Below are 16875 nucleotides of genomic sequence, written 5' to 3'. Positions count from 1 at the left end.
ACACAAAAACGTGTTTTTTTTTCTTTCTAAAACGTAATGCAAAAAACACAAAAAAATGTGTTTTTCCTTGTGTTATAGAACTCAATGAAAGAAAACACAATAAAATGTGTTTTTATCATTGTGTTATATAACATAATTAAAAAACACAACACACTAAAACACAAATAAAACACAATGCGATAAAGATAAATATCCATTTGTCATGTTCAAATACTAACATTTATTAAAATGGAATGAAGCTTGCTGTTAAAAAACAATATTCATTACTGCATGTAAAACGCAATATAATAATTAAAAAAACAATTTTGATAAACGCAATGAAAAGATCAAAGAATGCATACTGAATCTGCTGATTTTATCCAACTACTCATTTTTGTCATCTCTAAAATATATTAAATCAACCTTTTCATTCAAGTAAAAGAAAGCAATGGAACATACCAGGTGAAACATCAATGGCCTCCTTAGCGCGATTCCAACCAATCATCCATGTGACCTGATGAGCTGCATTCGGAGGAGATGAAGGTGTCGTAGAGTCACTTGTAGAGAGGAATGTCGTCGGAGCTGGAGGTGGTGGTTGCTAACTGGATTGTGAGAGTCGGGTTCGGGTAAGAGTGTGGATAAGAGATGTTTGCAAGATCGGGTGTTGTTGTTGGTGGGGTGGTGGAAGGCGGCGACAGTTGTGGTTATGGTAGTGGTGGCGGTGAAGCTGGGTGATAGTGTGGTGTGCAGTGGTGGTGGTGGATGGTGTAGGTTAAGTTGAAGAGAAAGGAAATGGATTTTTTTAGATCTGGGTATATTTGATATTGTTTGGACTAAAATGCCCTTCCTTTGTATTTTTTTATTTGTCACATGTCATCCTATTATTGCTCCCTATCCTTCGGCAGAAGCCACACTGACACACAGGGTCACAGTCAGTCTCACGACCAACAACTTACCCCTTAGCTGGAGAAATCTCTCCTTGAAGAAATCTCAGCCCAAATTCATTGCGCTTTTTTGGCTCATCTCATACCACAAAATCCATGTGCTTCTTTGGCTCATTTCTCTGTATGTCAAAATCCATGCGTCTTTTTGGCTAATTTTCTTACGCCAAAATCCATGCCACTTGTTTGGCTCATTTCTTACGTCAAAACCCATGCGCCTTTTTTGGCTCATTTCTTACGCCAAAATCCATGCGCTTCTTTGGCTCATTTCTGTACGCCAAAATCCATGCGCTTTTTTGGCTCACTTCTGTACACCAAAATCCATGCGATTTTTTGTTCTGCTGACGTGTGAACTCAAACGAGAACGTACCTGTACCACGTTAACTTCAACCAAACAACATTGAGTACCGACCAGTATTGGTACTTTCAGAACTATTACTAATATTCGTTTTTATTGTTTCAATCGATGTATAACACGTGTTTATATTATTTTTTGGGCATATCGTGACTATATGTTTTCCATTTTTCATTTTTTATGGTTGTTTATCAATGTAAAACGCATATCGGTACCGAAATTATCTGAACCATTACGGATCTAATTCCGCTGGATTAAAAAATATTGTAATTAAAACTGCAAGCTTTAAAGTTTAATCCTGGATTCAGCTTTGATGTTTGAATGAAACTTAGATTTTAAGCTGAATCATTTTTTTGCACTTGCAGCTCAATGTACTAGCTTTTTTGAGTTTGAGATATGCAGATTAAACCAAATTAATGTCTATGAATTTGGACATGGTTAATGTTTTGGTAAAAAATTACCGAAGCAATTTAGTGACCAAATTTAGTTCGTGAGGTAGTGTGCTATGTAGATTTGTAAAAATGTGTTAATTTAACTGATAATAAGAACAGTTTCAGGATATAGTTCCATGATAATGAACTATATCAGTTTATAAAATAATGTAAGTATAATGAAAATCGACACAGGATGTACGAGGAAAGCACTTGATCTTTTTAGATCGCCAGCACGAAACCTCGGGAGCTGACAATTGTCAGCTGCCTTTGTTCTTCTTATTGATTGAACAGCAGGATACAGCTTCAGGATAATGCTCGGATCAGCTCTAAGTGTTACAATGAATGTGAAATATAAGTGTTGTGACTGAATGTGATCGTAGCTGCAATCTGTAAGTGAAAGTGTGCGGGATTACACGTGTTTACCTACTGATCCGGCACTCCTTTATATAGTTACAAAAAACAACTAACTATCCTATAATTTCGGGATACTGCGAATATTCCCTATGACCGTTGTAGACTTCTTCTCCAGCTCCCAACGTTCGTCTTCCAAGCATCTTGAGCGAGTCTTCAGGAAGACTAAGTCCATGTATCCGTTGGTCCCTTGCAGCCAAAGAAAATCGTTAGTGGCGAGTAGGATACCCCCCGCATGCATGATGTTACAAATATCCTGGTTCAGTATCCTAGTCGCAGTATTAAACATATAATATCAGGATATGTCTTCGGGATATGGGTTCGAAATTCCACCCATAACAGTTAAACAAATTATTTATTTAATTATTTATTAATTATTATTTTTTTGACATACAACCTCCTTGCATACAAATAAAACACTTTAGTATTAGCCTTCATACGTTAAAAAGTTCATTAATTACCCTCAAAATTTTAAGCAGAGAAAGTTTACGGTTAACCTAGCCGTGAGGCATAGTGTAATTAATATATATATGGAACCCATTAAGTGGAAGTTACCTCTGAAATCATTCTTGGCCGTTAGATCTTGCTGAGATTAAATCCTGTCCGTATAAACTAGCAAAATAACCACTACAAGCGGCGGTTGAGAGGAGTTACGAGAAGTTACTTGCAGTTTATTAAGATGGACCAATAAAAATGCATTATGAGAACGTGGGTCCAACAAAAGTGCAAGTTATAATTTGACGGTTAAAAAAGTCTTCCTTATTTTTAGCAAGTTAGTGGGGTAGTGGACAATGTAACTGTCCAATATGATGGCTATATAGGAAGAATGAGGTACCACAAAAATCTGTCTTCTTTTCACATTTAACCCATTCGAACAACACCACATTTGCAGCCATTGATGACATTGATGCCTTCTACCACCTATCCTAAGCAGCTGATTATGCGAAGGTACCACTAACCCAAAAAATGAATATTGTTATATATGTTAACGCACGTATTTATTGCAGTCAAGTACCAACGCAGCCATACCCAAGAAGGAACAATTCTACAGCCTATTCAAAGATAACAGGAAGGTATTGTTTTTCTTTGACACACACACAGAGGTTAGCAATTTAAACATGGTGTAATCTTTTAATACGTTTTCTAAATTTCTATCAAATTTTTACAGCTGAGTAAGAATGCAATGACAACCAACAAGGAGCAATACCCTAGCCAATTCAAAAATTATCAGAAGGTATTTTTTTTACTTCCACACACAAGTTAGCAGTTTAAACATGGTTTCAGTGTTTAGTCTTTTTTACCTTCACATATAGCTATGGATGACTACTACCTATTCAAAATAGTTAACTATGCAATGAAGGGTACCAACAAAACAACAGGCAAGAAGAAGCAATTTTATGGCTCATTCCATAACAACACATATTATCAATTTAAACATGATGTGATTGTTTAATCCGTTTTCTAAATTTCTTAATTACAGTTGGGTTAAAATGCCATGACAACCAACAAAGAGGAATTTCGTAGCCCAATCAAAGATTCCCAGAAGGTATTTTTTTTTTTACTATCATGGTTTAAGTGTTTAATATGTTTTCTAATTTTCCCTAAATTTTTATTATTTAATCTGACAATGAAAACATGGAGATTATTTTCATATGGTCAATTTTTCAGTCCCTGCAAATCTGATATGCACAGGAAGGTAAGAGTTTTATAACAACTGGCAATTGCACAATAATATCATACAGGGGTGTGAATTTTTGACACGACCTGAAAATACGACACGAACCAAATACGAAATTCACGGGTTCGGGGCAGTTTCAGGTTGAGCCCGCTTAGCTAAACGGGTCAGGTTCGGGTCAACCTGGTCGCGGTTGACCCGTTTAACCCATTTATATTAAAATTATATTTTTACAATATGTTTTATATCATAAATATAATTAGGTGTGTAACTTTATGTCATAATTATAACTTAAAAAGGGAAATTGACATAAGATTTTATGATTTTAATGTAATCATATTATATAAATTTGTGTGTTTTTTTGTAGTAGATGTTAATTTTTAATATATTAATTTGCTGAAAATTTTTTTGGGTTGAATGGGTCGAGTTCGGGTCAGCCTGAGAATATTCAGGCCGGGTTCGGGTTCATATGTATGACACATTTTTTGCCTTCGGGTCGGGTCGTTCAAATTTTTCGGTTCGGGTCGGGTTGAACCCATCAACCCGCGAACACAACCTGTTTAGCACCCCTAATATCATATGGTCTAATTTTTAAGTCATTGTCACACATATATATATATATATATGTAATTACATTATAAAATGTATTTTTCTATTTTCAGTTGTAGAAGCTTGAAAAGCAATAGATAGAAAACATGTCTTTTAAATTGGAAATAGGATGAAGTCATTGACATATATGCATTTCAACTGTAAATCAACAACAATATGAATCTAATGTATCAAATCTGAGCATAAACCGAGCATTGAATTCTCTACAGCAATAAATTGTACTTTAGAATCATACTTATGAGAAACCTTCATACCTTTAGAACAGTGTGATTCCTGTGGCGATGACACCACCGTCAGCACATCCAAAACGCATTTCAGTCTAACCACCTCTGAAATCATTCTTGGTCGTTAGATCTTGCTGAGATTAAATCCTGTCCGTATAAACTAGCAAAAATAACCGCTACAAGCGGCGGTTGAGAGGTTACGAGAAGTTACTGGTAGTTTCCTGCAGTTTATTAAGATGGACCAATAAAAATGCATTATGAGAACGTGGGTCCAACAAAAGTGCAAGTTATAATTTGACGGTTAATGTTTAGATTGGTAAGAATGTAGAATAGTATTGAGGGTGGCATTTATTTTTGTTAAAAAATAAATTAATACTTGTATTTATGTACATAATAAGGTTCCATTATCTTACTTGTATTTATGTACATAATAAGGTTCCATTATCTTGACAAATATTTTTAAAAAATAATTTATTATGGTGTTTTAAGATTATTCTTTTTAGTTTTATATTTCATAAAACAGTAACTATCATATTATTATTATTATTATTATTATTATTATTATTATTTTTTATTATTATATTATTTTATTTTTATTAGTATTATTATTATTATACTATTATTACTATTACAATTATTACTGTTATTACTATTATTTATTTTTATTATTTTATTGTTATTTTTATTAGTATTATTATTATTATTACTATTATTATTATTATTATTATTACTATTACTATTACTATTACTATTAGTACTATTATTACTATTATTATTATTACTATTATTATTATTATTTTATTGTTATTTTTAGTATTATTAATACTATTATTACTATTACTATTATACCGTTATTATTATATTATTATTATTATTATTATTATTATTTTATTGTTATTTTTAATAGTATTATTATTATTATTATTATTATAATTACTATAACTATTATTACTGTTATTACTATTATTATTATTATGATTACTATTAGTACTATTATTACTATATATTATTATTATTATTATTATTATTATTATTATTATTATTATTATGCCACCACTGATTAAATCCAATAGATTTGGAATTTTGAAGTGAAAATACATAATTGGAGATTGTAACACATCACTAATTTATTCACTATCATCTGACCTTTACTACAGAGGGTTTAAATTGACCAACGGCTTTTGCAGCGCCTAACACCGTTGCGGAACAACCCATGTCAAACTTCGTCAGCCCTATAGAACAACCGGGGCCCATCTTAATGTTGTAGCCACCACTGCAAACATAGTGAGATTCAAATGGCATATGTTATACCAAAAAAAAACATAATAACTGAGATATGTGATAAATATGTTCTACCTGCGACAAGACCTCATCAACAAGATAATTGTAAATGATTCTAAAAACTCCACCGGTAACTCCAAGTAATACAATGGCAAGGAGATCAATGGTGTTGTAAGAAGGTACTGAATTATTGATATCGCGCATGATCAGACCATCTTCCCCAATCAATCGACACTGTCCAGTTTTACAATATTCAATCAGGCCCTTCAAAACCACAGCTACTACAACAGTTGTGAAAAACGCTTTCCAAAGAAGAGCGCTCCGCCACCTGTTAAGTATTAACATCATGGGAATAAGGTTAGGATAACGCAAAACAAAAAGAAAAAAAAGAACCGTTTTATTTTTCATTTTAATTAATAGTATCCATGTCAGGGTAATATTAAATTGACAAATTGCATAAAAAGCTAACCAACATTTCACATATAGGTATCAACCTTTTATAGGTACCGAAAAATCAAACGTGGTCAAATACACTATTAACTTGCATAAAAATTTTGAAACTTTGAGCGATTTTTTCGAATTTTTGTAAGAAATCCATTATTTTTTTCTGGTCTAAAAAAGTTGCTTACCTTTTTATGCACTTAACCCTATTAAAAGTGCAACTAGAAGGTGATTAAGACTGTGGGGTATGGGCCTTGGGTTGGCTAAAAACGCCCAAGTCACCACCCCGGGTGGGCTTGGGTTGGGGCGTTGCCCAAGGAGCGGGAGTTTGAAGCCGGGCGTGGGGCGGGCTAGCGATCCTATGTGGCGGGCACCTATTCGCTTGGTGCCATGTCATAGCGGGGGTTTTAAATTTTAATAAACTGCCAAGCCAAGCCACGCCCCAACCCAAGCCCCTCCATACCCAACGGACACGTCACTCACCGATGGAGGGCTCGAACTCCACGTGTCAACTCATGCCCCCAACCCAAGCCCCACCATACCCCACGGTCTAATGGTCATATGTGTTTCACTAAAAGATAATTCCACTTGATTCTTTTACTTAAAAAATGCAATTGTTTGTACTCTCATTTGTTTTAAATTGTTATTCATCTTATTATATTAACTCTACAACTAAAATGAATATTCATCTTGTCATCGAATTCATTGATCAAACGTGAGTGTGAGAGAGAGTGAGAGGGACCATGAGGCTGCTTCTTCAAGTGCAAAGAGAGCCCCGCCAACAGGGGAACGAAAAGCAGCAGCAACACCAGCAGCTGCACCACATGTGATCAAGTCCCTCCTGTCCCTATCATTTTTGAAATATCTAAGCCATGTCCATGTCAATACTTTGTAGATGCTCCTTGACCAAGTAAGTTAGCTATGCAAGCCCCCATGTGAACCATTGGGCCTTCCTTTCCCACAACAAATCCAACAGCCACTCCAAATATCGATCCAAAAATCTGTTCAAATAACATCATTATCCAACAATCCAGGACAGAGAGAGAGGGAGATAATGCATATGGTACACACCTTTACAAAGAGGGTGCTTGGAGCCAGAATAGAATGCGCATCTACACCATTAAGATAAGCTTTAACCTCAGGTATACCGGAACCAGCTGCGGGGCAATATACGCACAAAGAACTCCAGCACATGTTGCCAGATCCATATTGCAACCCACAAACACAGCAAATGCCAGATAATAACTGCATTTTCACAAACAATGAACTTTTAGTCACTTGATAGATCTAAAAAACCTTCGCAAAAATCATAATTTTCCATTAACAAAAGGCATATGCAATCAAATATAAAAACAAAAAGGTGGAAATTTTAGGCTTACTTTTGCTTAAGCATAAGATTGCCAGTGAGAAGAAACTTAAAACCAACAATGTTTTTCACTGCAATGTTATTGAAAAACCCCCCAAGCCCATATATAAGATATAAACCCATATATTATCTACGTAATATGATATTCTCCATATCTGCACAATTCGATTATCAATTCATGATCATCAGTTGATATGTAATTAATATTATATGATACAATATGGTTACATATATATTCTCTATATTCAAAATGTTATATACATATTATATATACCCATATATAAGATATACACCCATATATTATCTATGTAATATGATATGTTCAGATTACAAATTAAATACATTCATTTATAGCATCCACAATAATAAAGTGGAAGGCATATGCAATTTTCTGTCCAGTTTTACAAATATAACTACTAGGTAACAGCCCCAAAAACACAAATAAGTTGCCTTAAAATAAATTAATTGTAACCATAGGAAAACCTGTAACGTATTTAGTCCTAAACTTTAGAAAGTGAGTGAGTGGGATTATAACTACAAATATAACTACTAATTAGGACATGGTGATAGTGGGTAGACTTAAACCGCTCTTGTAAGTAAAAATAACCGCTATGATTGAAGACTTTAAATATAGCTTCTATGTCATATTTCACTTTTACATTCATGCACTTCTAAAATCATTAATCAACGGTTAGTAAAGCTTCTCATTTTTATTGTTTATGTGTTTTAGATACATTGATATTTCTAATGCTTACTTTAATTCAGGATTACACGTATATAAAGATTCCTACATTCTTCCTACGTTCTCTTTAAAAACAGGTAAAGCTTCTCTTTTTTAATGTTTATTTATGTAGGGATTGTGTAGATAAAGTTTCTTCAAACTTTCAACATCTTCACTGCAAAGGTTACATGACCAGTAAATGTGCCCTAGGATAAAAAAACGACTGAACTTACAAATCATTTAGGTAAATGTGCCCTAGGATATGAACAGCATACCGCCACTCGTCATGAAACGTAACACCTTGCGAAGCAATCTACATAACAAAATCAGTAAAATAAGATTGAAATCAAGCCGGCGGTGACAAAATCAGGGTTCCGAATCTGAAAAAAAAACACAAATCAGTTGACGATCGAAACTATATCGAATCTAGGTTACCTGAATGAATCAAGCTGAAAATAAAACAAAATCAGTAAAATAAGATTGAAATCAAGCTGCTGCCGCATCTCCCACAACCGCCACTGCCTCCACACCTCCCGTCACTGACCCCGGACCTCCACATAAACCTGATGGGCCACCTGCCACCATACCCCTCCATCGTAGAGATGTTCGGCATGGAGGGTGAAACCAGGGAGAGTTTAGCTTAGGGTTTAAATATGGAGATACATAGAGATTAAATGATTGCAGGTTAAAGTATAATGGAGCGGCAGATTAGAACGGGGGAGGACAGAGATTGGATGTGTGTATAGACAGCTAGGGTTTTCAGGGTTTTCAGACATATTCCTTCAAAACCTTAATAGTCATACAAAGGTGTTCAGCCCATAAGACCTACTTTTGTGAAAGCCCATTAGCTTATACCAATCCATTACTAATTATATAATTTTATTTCTTAAAATGACCTGTATTAGCAATACTTATACTTTATATTCACATTCCCTAACATCTTACTGGTCCATTACTAATATATAATTTTATTTCTTAAAACGACCTGTGTTAGCAATCTTTATACTTTATACTCACATTCCCTAACATCTCGTGTTAGCTATACTTATATTTTTATACCCATGAACTTAAATGCATTACATCAAACGTATAACGTAAAATACTATGTGTTCCTTCGAATGTCATTAATGGTTATTTATTGTGGCTACTCATTCATAAATGTACATATTGTAGACAACAAGTGACTATGGCGGATCTTCCGGATCTTCCGTTTTTGGTAGTACTGTACGTGATACTCCCAAGGCTTCCACCAAAGGTTGTTACCCAGTGCAAGGTTGTATGTAAACAGTGGTTATCCTTTTTGTCATCGCCAGAGTTTCTAAGGCTTCACTGTTATTTCATGCGCACATCCGTTGACCAAAAAATCATCACGGCTGGTCCACGATCGTGTATTGTTCGTTCCTTGGATCGTGAATCTCCTAATTTTAACTTACCCACCAATGTTCACATCCCCTTCAATTGTCAGTCGTATAATTTGTTGTTTATATCAAGTTTGGACGGAATGTTATGTGTTTGTCTAAAGAAGACATGTGAATTAGCTGTTTGGAATCCCTTAACCCGTGTGTATAGGAAGTTGTCAAACTCCAATGGTCAAGGTTTCTACGATTTGGAATATGATAGTCTCGGGATCTGTATAGACTCTTCGTATGATTACATTATTGTTCACATAAAACGGATACAATCTATACTGACCATTTGGATTTATTCGATGAGACAAAATTCATGGTCAACCATACGTTGTCTAGAAGACACAGTCTACCTTGGACATACCTCTACATGGTCCCCAGGGACTTTATGTGGAAATAGTTTGTATTTCACAGTGTGCCAAGGGTGTCGTTCGGGTAATGAAACGCTACTTCGTTTTGATGTGGATTCAAGGATGTTTTCTGTCATAGGTTTCCCAAATGTGTGCGGACAACGAGTTCTTGGTAATTTGGTGAATATACGAGATGAACTTCATCTAATACTTCATAGCGGATTCTATAACCTACATGTCGAATTGTGGAAGTTGCAAACTGAAACTTGGATGAAGGTGTTGTTTATCCGCATGCCGTTCATAAACCAGTATCGCTTGTGTCCAGCATCAAATATGTGAATGCAACTGGCAACTGCATTGAGGTCGACCTTATGTCGGGAGCAGTTGGACAAATAGATCTAAGTATGAATGAAATTACCGGTTTCTCTAATCTACCCTGTATGAAAGCTTGAGTACTGTAATTTATCACGAGACTATAGTGTCTCCTGATCTTTAGTTATGAGAATTAATTTGTATGGTGAGGAGTTTTTAAGTGTCTATTGTCTTTTTACAATTCATATGTACCTCCTAAATTCCTTAGCGTAAGCCGTCCAACGGACGGTATTAAACTAGTTAGTTTAATAAACAAGTCATGTTTTGAGTTGAGATATTTAACTAATCTAATAAAATCATGGTGTCTGGGTTATGGTAAATATAAATGGGATTAAAATTAGAATTATAAGAATTCAAGTTGTGACATGCAAACAAATATCGACACGTGTTTTAAATCGATTAAAAACCATAAAAGTGAATACCGTACAAGTACATTGTTATTCGGTGGGTATTAGTTCATTATAGTATCAGTATCGTATGGTACTTGGTATACTTTATGATACCATAAATACTTTATTTTCTATGCAACTACGTTTTCAATAAGAGTTTATAATGAACGTTAAAAAAAATTAAATATAACTGCGTATTTAGATTTTTCCCAAAAATTCATGAATGCAAATTATTAGAAAAAATCAAATAAATGTTATATGAAAAACTATTATAAGAACTACTATTGAATTATGAAAAAAAAAGATTACTGTTTATTGCGGTTGCCTTTACATATAACTAGGTTTTTCTCCCAGCACGTTACGCTAGGGATTCTGCTACGCTTCTAAATATAAAAACTAATCATGCTACAAATCGTACTAAAAAGAAAATTAATGTTTATTGCGGTTGCTTTTCATATAACTAGGTTTTTACACCACCGCAACTCACTCTCCCTCACCGAATTCCCCAACGCCATATCCTTCTCGACGAAAACCCTAACGTCGCTATCATCCTCTCTTATCTGGAACCAGCAACCACTTTTGCTCTGGCATCGACCTCACCTCCCTACCCTCCCTCACCGACGACGCCCAATCCTCGTCCTGCGGGCATTCCGGTTTGGTACCTAATCATTCATTTAAAAAAATGTGGAGTTAGTATTAATAAAAACTATAATATCATAGCATTTTGCAAAATAAAAGGTAAAGATTGCACAATAATATAATAATAATAAAATATAATAAAATAATAATAATAATAATAATAATAATAATAATACCCAATGGAGTGGTTGTTACCAGAAGCAGAGCAGTTGCTGATGAAGCTGCTGCTGCAGAGTTTGGAAGATCCTCCTCCTCCTCGTCACGAGGGCTCTTGAGAACGGAGCTTCCTTCTTTAACTTGAGCTTTTCTACCTATCAATTAATTCACAAGATAAGATTGCGTTTCACCGAGTATGATAGAGTCTGCTGTACAAGCAAATAACAGATACTAATTCAAATAGGTTTTTGGAGTCAACAAGAAAGTCTTAGGGTGGTAGTTCATAACCAAATGGTAGATAAGAGTAGTTATGTTTTGGTATTATTTCTGTTGTGTTATTTTAGCAAACAATTATTCATCAATAAGCCAAAAGTAATTTTATCAACTCGAAATCGGATTTTTAAATGACAAAGAAGCTTAAACATAATTCAATTGCATACACACAGAAACCAACTGAATTCAATTGGCAAGAACCAAAAACAACACGTAAAAAAGAAATCCTTGGACATAGTTACGTACCTTCGTCTTCCATCTCTAAGAGAAAAATTCCGATTCGTATTTAGGGTTTTGAGTTTTTTTTGGGATTGGGGATAAATGATGATAATTAATATATCCCTTTGCCGATCTTTTTCATCTTACACTTTGCCCCTCTATCAAGTCCGCGCTTTTCGGTAAGCAGTTTGAGGGGTGCCAAATTTAAAACCATGTAATTTTACATGATTGCCCTTTCATTTTATGCCTATTCAACGTTGGTTGGTTATCTCGACTTATTTCAAGTTTTGCGTAAATTTCAAATTGACCACATAATTACTTTTTTCTTTTTTTATAAAAACTAAGGGTCTGTTTGGTATGAGGTAATGGAATAGATGAGAGAATGGAATGGATGAGGTAATGGAATGGACAACGGAATGAAATGGATCATTCCATTCCATTGTGATGTTTGGTTACTCATATATGAATAGAGTGAATCATTACTTTGTACAATTTGATAAACAAAAAAAAAAGATGAAGTAAACACAATTGTATTAAAGCGACAAAAATATAATTGACTCAATAATAATAATAATAATAATAATAATAATAATAATAATAATAATAATATATATTAATGATAAAAATTAATAATAGATTTTTCATATATATTAATATTAGTATGAATATATAATAAATAAATATAAATACAAATAAAATATAATAATATATAATAATAATAATAATAAGATATAATAATAATAATAACAAACATATTTTTTCTATTCCTTGAAAGGAATGGAAAAACACTACATACTAAGGAATGAAAATTGTTATATTTGGAAGGATTTACATTCCCTTGGAAGTGCTCCATTCCATTACCAATGATAACCAAACATGTTTATTTTCATTCCATCGAATGATGCATTCCCATTCCACCTTTCAATTACTTCATACCAAACGCTACCTAAACACCTGATTGCCAATTATATACTTAAAACTAAAGTAAATGAATAGACGAAAACTGAACTAATAAAACCAATTAAACTGTAGCTGAGAAAAATATTATGTGTAGTGTAATACTTTAAATGTACGACTGAACCAACGAAACATATTTATAGTGAAAAAATAAAAATAAAGAGATGAGACACTATACGACAACTATATAAATCAAAATCTAAAAAAAGTATGACATCCAAAAGTACCTTTCACAGACCGTTACATCTTAGTTACCAGCTTTGTGGTACATGTTTTAGTTAGTATATATTACATTAAAGAAGTTAGGAAAAAAAAATATGTATGTTAATAGTTACACTGTAAGATACTTTGGTTTAAAATACATATATCTCAATTATTTAAAATAATTCATAATTTTCTCATTTGAATAAAGGGGAATAAATTATCATTATTTGACATGGTATATTTGCCTAAAAACATGACGTTTTCTATGTGATATGTATAGATAATATGCATAGTATATGAAGAAGCAAAATATCAATACCTGGTATGTAAAATGAAGTCGAGTTTGAATTAAAAATCATTAGATTTAGAGTTAATAGCCAAAAGGTCCCTGAAGTTTGCACTTTGCCACTTTAGTCAAAATCTAAAATTTTACATCTGGGTCCTGTGGTTTGCATTTTGTTGCCATTTTAGTCCAAATCTCAAATCAGGTCAATTAAAAAAAACTGGTTTTTATCCTTTACCTCAGGGCATTTTGGTCATTTAATACTTAAAACAATTATATAATAATATATATATATATAATACCCCACAGATACCACAGACATATCTCTCTCCTCTCAACATGTCATTGCTCTCTCTCTCTCTCTCTCTAAACTACCACCACCGCCACCGTCGCCGCCACCGTCAAGACCATCATCATCATCAACATCGCCAACACCACCGTCTCTCTCTTATCTCAATCTCACCACCGTCAAGATCATCATCATCATCAACATCGCCGCCGTCGGCACCACCGTCAAGATCATCATCATCATCAACACCACCGTCTCTCTCTCTTCTCTCAATCTCACCACCGCCACATGTCTCTCTCTCTCTCTCTCTTGAAATCCGACTTTAAATCAGCATCAAAATTTGAAATCGATGAATTGTGGTTTGTTATCTTGACAATCTCAATTGGGTTTGATTCAGATCCACCACTCCCATCGTCTCCACCAGTTGTCGCTGTCGGCACCATCGTCAAGACATCAGGTTTTGTGTTTGTATAGGGTTTTGTGGCAAGGCTGAATTGCAGATATAATTGTTAGGGTTTTGTGTTTGTATAGGCTTAATTGTGGCTTGATTGTTGTTAATTTTGATGGTTCAGTTCTGAAATCTGGGTGAAGGGGAGTTTCGGGGGTGGAGTAGATGGGGAGGTGGAGATAGATGGTGGCGTGATGGTGCGGTGGTGGAGATTGATGGTGGTGGAGGTGGAGATGGCGGTGGTGGAGATTGATGGACTTGATGGTGGTGGAGGTGGAGATGGCGTTGCCTGTTTTGTCGATGAGGATGTTTGTGGACTTGATATTGCCATGAGTGACTTTAGGTGACCTGCTAGAGTGGTGGTGGATAAAGAATAGGCCTCTGGCTGCAAGAGTGGTGGTGGAGATTGATGGTGGTGTGGAGATGGCGGTGGTGAGGATTGATGGTGGTGAGGTGGACTTTTGCCCGTGGTGGTGAGACATTGATGTGCGTGAAGTGTGTTATATTTTTTATGTATATTAAAGCCCTTTTTACACTTTAGCCAAGTTTTAAATTTATAAAACACGACATTTACTAACACTAAACACACATATGGGCAAGTGCACCTATCGTGGACGTGGTATAGTGTTGGTAAGATACCGAGGTCGTCCAAGGACACAAGAGCTTTTAATACGGTTTTCCTCAACGTCTAACCAATCAAAAGAGAGAAAAATGTTTTTAAACTAAGAAATAAAAACTAACTAAATGCTGAAAAATAAAATAAATAAAACAGATAGAAAGATGAATCACTTGGATCCGACACGTGTATTAGTATAACCTTTGATTATTTTCGCACTTTTGCACTTGTTTAAGAGATTATCTTAGTTATTGTAGTAGGCCCCTCTTTTGAGGCGACGTTACCCTCAACCAGTAGTTTGAGTCAGCAAGGATACAATCCTAAAGGGTCGGATTATTGAAAGATAATGAATTAAGTTATTAATGCAAATTGTGGTAGGCCCGCTTTCGGCGGTGACGTTACCCTCGGCTAAGTAGTCTGAGTCAGCAGGGATACAGTCCTAAATAGCCGGGTTATAGTATTAATAGTAGTTAATTATGAGGGGGTCAAAGAGTTTGGATCCTCGCCATCCAATACCTATGGGTATTGAAGGAGATCCTACTAAATTTGACCTAGGTCCAAGCAGGACTCTCTAAACGCTGAACAAGGGCAAGACCCTTACCAAACCGTTTCCTAACCCGACCAGGTAGCCAACATACCTCCATATAGCCGTGGAGATATGAATGGTGAATTTTTTTTATATAGACAGTAAATAATTGCCAAGACCCACGGACAAACGATAAGGAAAGATCACTTTACATAAGCAACTAGTTATTAAATCATTAATACAAAACCAAATAAAAAGTGCAAAAGATTAAAATAAAAAGTATTATACTAAACATTGTCCTCCCAGTGATGTAAGAGACTTAGGCAAACATGGCCTTGATTGTCAAGAATTACGATCAATCTTGGATCCCGAGACGACTCACACACTCTACGATGGACAATGATGATGGTGGTGGATGATGGTGTTTTATGGTGGTGTGGGTGGTGGATGAAGTGTGAGAGAGGTGGTGTGCAAGGATGAGATGGAATGAAACCAAGCACTCCTATTTATAGGCTGAACAGAAGGCTGGGCACGGCCCCGTGTCCGCTGGACACGGCCCCGTGCCGTCTGACACTCTCTCTCCTCATTAATTGTAATTCGCAATTATTAATGCGCTGCTGTACTTTCACCACGCCCGTGCCGCTGGACACGGCCCCGTGGTGGGGCAATGGAAGCTTTCTATAAGTTTGTCTTTTATGCTGCTTCTTGGGCACGGCCCGTGCTGGCTGAGCACGGGGCGTGTTCACCTCTGCTTTTCTTCTTTGCCTTGGAGGATGCCGTTGAGGGTCCGGGCAGTCTACTTTTATTCCTTTTTTTTGTATTTATGCTAGAATTAGTTGTCTTTTTGCTTCTTTTGTGAATTTGAGCTCATTTCATCCTGAAAATACAAGAAAGACAAAAAACACTTTTTCCAACATTAGTATTTAAAAAGGGTTAGTTTTATACCTTAATTGATGTGATTTATATGTTGTATTACAACAATCAAATACCCCCACACTTGAACTTTTGCTTGTCCTCAAGCAAACTCTTTAAATGTGGCTTACACTCCCAAATGGAATAGGTAGAAGAGAAAGTTTTTGGTTTTGTCATTAGAGTGTCGGGAATCCAAGATCTTTGTAAGTTTTATTTTTTATTTATTTACAATCCTATTCGTTATGATTTATTTAGAATGTTTCAAGATAAATTACTTATTTGGGCATAGCATGCCTTATTAAAATCTCATTTATATACAAGTTCACATACCTACGGAGATCACTCAACATCGGCCGAAGGTGTAATTTTTTTAGTGAATCATCTGAGAAGCGGCATGGA

At 35.1% G+C, this 16875-nt stretch overlaps 2 long non-coding RNA genes across 3 annotated transcripts; one reads left to right on the top strand and one right to left on the bottom strand.

The window, feature by feature from the left end:
* Positions 1-1905: 1905 nt before the first annotated feature.
* On the bottom strand, positions 1906-9226 carry LOC118482216. Its single transcript, XR_004867748.1, has 8 exons — positions 8873-9226; positions 8671-8750; positions 7422-7595; positions 7093-7351; positions 5985-6237; positions 5775-5901; positions 4732-4849; positions 1906-2309 (listed from the first exon to the last, which is right to left on the bottom strand). It is a non-coding gene; the product is annotated as an uncharacterized LOC118482216 (long non-coding RNA).
* LOC118482217 lies at positions 2990-4585 on the top strand. 2 transcript variants are annotated; one of them, XR_004867749.1, is made up of 3 exons: positions 2990-3193; positions 3289-3354; positions 3601-4585. It is a non-coding gene; the product is annotated as an uncharacterized LOC118482217 (long non-coding RNA). The 2 variants fall into 2 exon arrangements; XR_004867750.1 differs by lacking the exon at positions 3601-4585 and adding an exon at positions 3434-3528.
* Positions 9227-16875: the final 7649 nt, after the last annotated feature.

This window comes from Helianthus annuus, chromosome 9 (genome assembly GCF_002127325.2).
Source record: "Helianthus annuus cultivar XRQ/B chromosome 9, HanXRQr2.0-SUNRISE, whole genome shotgun sequence".
Classification (NCBI taxonomy): Eukaryota; Viridiplantae; Streptophyta; class Magnoliopsida; order Asterales; family Asteraceae; genus Helianthus; species Helianthus annuus.
The sequence above is the reverse complement of the archived record's forward strand: the minus strand, read 5'-3'. Positions and strand labels throughout refer to the sequence as shown.